This window comes from Aquarana catesbeiana, linkage group LG03 (assembly GCF_042186555.1).
Source record: "Aquarana catesbeiana isolate 2022-GZ linkage group LG03, ASM4218655v1, whole genome shotgun sequence".
NCBI classification, from domain to species: Eukaryota; Metazoa; Chordata; class Amphibia; order Anura; family Ranidae; genus Aquarana; species Aquarana catesbeiana.
Window position 1 is genome coordinate 632,978,898 of NC_133326.1, and position 4,030 is coordinate 632,982,927.

The 4,030-nt window shown below is 45.1% G+C and overlaps 1 non-coding gene across 1 annotated transcript; it reads right to left on the reverse strand.

Moving 5' to 3' along the window:
• Window positions 1-201: 201 nt before the first annotated feature.
• LOC141135875 (U2 spliceosomal RNA) lies at window positions 202-393 on the reverse strand. The gene has a single exon (XR_012243651.1). It is a non-coding gene; the product is annotated as a U2 spliceosomal RNA (small nuclear RNA).
• Window positions 394-4,030: the final 3,637 nt, after the last annotated feature.

Sequence of the window (4,030 nt, forward strand, 5' to 3'; positions counted from 1 at the left end):
CACTGCGTTCCCATGACTCCTTCCTAATTATATTCGGGAAATACTAACCACTCCTCCCCCCCTCATTAGAGGGGAGTAAGCGTTCTCTCCCGAATAACTGTCCATAGCTAGAGCTACCACAATCTAGGCCAGAAGGCCAGGGACCCGACCCTCCGGCCAGACCCAGATGCAGCACCCATTCTCACCAGGAGCACCCTTCCAGATGGCTCAGACTCAACCATTGGTCCCCAGTCTGTCGGGCAACTCATAGTCCCTGCTGAAGACTGCCCTTCCAGGCACTATAACACCATTGGAATTGCTGGGCCTCCCCAACGAGAGTGCCACAGCGCCTCCTCTTGAAACTGATAAGAACAGATTTTACACTTGATCTTAGCCAAAAGGCCGAGAAGCACTGTACACAGGGGTGTACTCACTTTTGTTTTCAGCGGTTTAGACAATAGCAGCTGTGTGTTGAGGTATTTTGAGGGGACAGCAAATTTTCACTGTTATACAAGCTGTACACTCACTACTTTACATTGTAGCAAAGTGTCATTTCTTCAGTGTTGTCACATGAAAAGATATGATAAAATATTTTCAAAAATGTGAGATATAGGGGGGTTTGTTTGACATAACATATATATTTATTGTAAATAACTGTTAACGATTCTTTATATATACATATATATATATATAAATATATATATGTATATATATTATTCTACCTGCCGTTAAATGCTATTATTAATGTCATTTTTATATAATTTTTAATTTATTAGTAAATAAAATTTTGTAAATCCTGAAATATGGTTTTACCCATGGCATGCTCTATTACAGTTATACGGGTGTTTATCAATTATGAAATATATTTTATTTTCATTTATTAATAAATATTTATACTTGCATACTTTATTAAAATTATTTTTTTAATGATTATAAATGTATTTTGCATTTATATGAATGGTGTATAGCTGCATTACATATGTGGATTACATTAATTTACTATACACCATTCACATTTAAATAGGCACATATATGATCTTTAAATATTGATAAAAACAATGTTTTTTAATAATTAGGTTGATGTATATTGTGTAGGGGGAATTTAACTTTATTATTTTATTGATATGTTGGGGAATAATGTGTGCTGATTCCTGTTCAACTTTTGTATTTTACACTTCCTCATACTGTAATCCCGCTACATCACGCAAGATTACAGTGAGAGGAGCCATTCTCAGGAGTTCCCGGCGTTTGTAGATCGCTCCTCAACTCAACATGAGAAGCGATCTACAGACCTTCATAAACAGGCACTCAAAGGAGAGCGATCTCCTCTGAGAATGCCTGAGAACTGAATAGCGGTAATTTACCGCAGTTTCATAAAAGGACACCTAGGGGCCAGACGCATGGATTAGGGGGACGGCACCCCTGCGCCCCTAATGGACGTGCTGCAAGCTGCTAGGAAGGAAGACATTCTTCAGTGCAGCTCACAGGAAGTGACAAGGACACAGCATTTCTGGCAAGATCAACAGGGATTTTCTGTACTTGCTGAAAATGTTCTTAATGTTAAAAAAAACTATGAAATACACATGGTTGTGGCGCAATAGTGTGGGCTTTTCAGGGTAAAAATAGGCAATGAGTAAGCAACATAACACCTACCAGCTGCCTTTCAAACGCCCTCTGAAAAGAGATCCACCACAGATCACTCTTGAGAGGGTGATGCAAGTGTAAACTAACTTGAACAGTGAAGCCAGTGATACAGAGGAACGTTCCATTAAAAATAATGGATTACTCAGGTCAGCAGCACCATAAACAGGTGTGAAACTGCACAGACAAAAACCATAGCAGAATAGATGTCACTTTGATCATGGTGACAAAAAGCAGTGACGTGAAAAACACGGATATTTTAAACAATATATTAATAATCCTCATTTCCTTATGTGTTCTCTGCGCTATTTGCACCTTTATGAAAGATTATCTGTGGCGGGTAACCGACTTTTCACAGGTATGTACATAGAGTAACATGTCTTTATAAAACATTACCGCATGCGTTTCCTTGTGCTATTAATGCTCATTGTGGAGCTCATTTAAAGCTGAACTCAGAGAAGTTATAAACAGCACAATTTAATGCAGCTCTGTAATAATGAATACATCATTAAATGTTCTTTTTTTTTAATGCAAGTGTAGCCCCGGTCCCCAGTGCTGCCAGCACAGAAGTGGCTGCATAGACTGCACTATTATTTCTGCTGCTTTCCCCCACTATCTCTGTCCCCCTTGGGCAGCCACAGAGCAGAGGATCAGTTGTGGGGAGAGATAGAGAAAGGACCCGGGGTGCTTGGTCTGGACATGGCCGAGTGAGGAAGTGTGTCTATTGAGCTCCCGGGCCTTCTGAGTGTAGCCTGGTCTATACCCATGTGATTTCCCCGGCATGTACTCGGCTGGAAAGCAGAAGAGTAAGGGGAACAAGGAGAAATCACCCAAGCCACAAACCAGTGGTGAAATTCTCTGTTATCTCTCACAAATCCCAGAGGCTTCCCCGGCTTCCAAGATGGTGGATCGCATGAAGCCCCACCACGAGGGCCTACACTCACAGGAACCCTCCACCTCTCCTGCAACCTCGACTACATCGGAGGCCTACTCGGATATCCCAGAGATGTTTCACGTTTATCCACAGGAGGCTTATCACCTGCCACTCACCCTGAGAGCTGATGCGGAATTGAGGGCACTGCTGCAAGAACTACCCATGAGGGCAGACATTTAGGCCCTCATAGGCATGCTCGAGGCTGGCCACTGCAAAGAAATAGCCTCCGTTAAACAAGATGTGTGGAAACTCACGGATTGGATGGAGACAGGTGAATCTGCGGTGACAGCCTTAGAGAAATGGATGCTCGCAGTGGAGACACAACAGACATCTCAAGCGGCTGCCTTACTTTCACAACAGCTCCACATGGAAGAGATGGAGGACTGGAGCCAGAGGAACAATCTACGGCTCAGGGGCCTCCCGGAAGCCACAGGAATGGAGAATCTGGCAGAATCTACCCGAGTCATATTTCGTGATGTCACGGGGGAAGCATTCCCAGCTAGTCTGACCTTCGACCGGATCCATGGGGCCCTGGGCACCCGCTCATCGGATGTGGACAGACTGCAAGACGTGATCTGCCGGGTGCACCATTATCCCCATAAGGAGATCATCCTTGGAAAGCATGGAAGAAGGGAGAAATTGATTTCGACTTCACTCCGCTCCTGATCCTGCCTGATCTATCCAGAGCAACTCTGCAATGGCGGGGTATGCTGAAACCTGTGCTGGAGATGCCCCGACAGCTGGGGGTTACTTATCGTTGGGGTTTCCCCCTCTCGGTGATCTTCAGGAAGGCTCAACAGTTCTTTACCCTGTGCATCCCTGCGGAACTTCTTGCCTTGTTCTCGCTCATGGAGACGGACCTGATCGAGGTGCCTGACTGGCTTCAGTTATTGCAAAGCTCCTTTGCTCACCCCGGATTTCCTGGGCTGAGGAGATCCCAATCACCCAGACCACAGCGGAGTCGGCAACGCTCATGCTTTACCAAATCTGTGGAGGCACGGGAGACCTAATGAAGGCTGAAAGAATGGTGAGCTTCTGTACCCTCCGCTGCTATCTTTTGGTGCCCTTTCACACAGCTTTTCCTATAGTACCTCCTATGCCCCTTGTTGCTGCCTACATGCTAGTTCTTCCTCAGACTTCAATTTGGCCCCCACTGCTGGCTGCACGCTAACATGACTGGCCACCCAGTCTGTAATGTTGACGTTCCTTGTCTCACTACGATGGCCAACAGCTCCCTGGGACCAGCTTTACAGTGAGCTCTAGCCTGGCGGCCCCCGAAGACTATGTGTGGAACTGATCTTCCTCCCCTGTTGACACTTAAGTACACTAGAGCAGGCTACGGATTGGCTGCCTCTTCACTGACACTCTCATGGTCTTTGAGCCTTCATGTGTTAGGGATGAGACGATACTCCACACCCGCCATGCATATGTCTGTCTGCAATTCAATTTTTTCTTGACTGTATAATGTTTGTCACC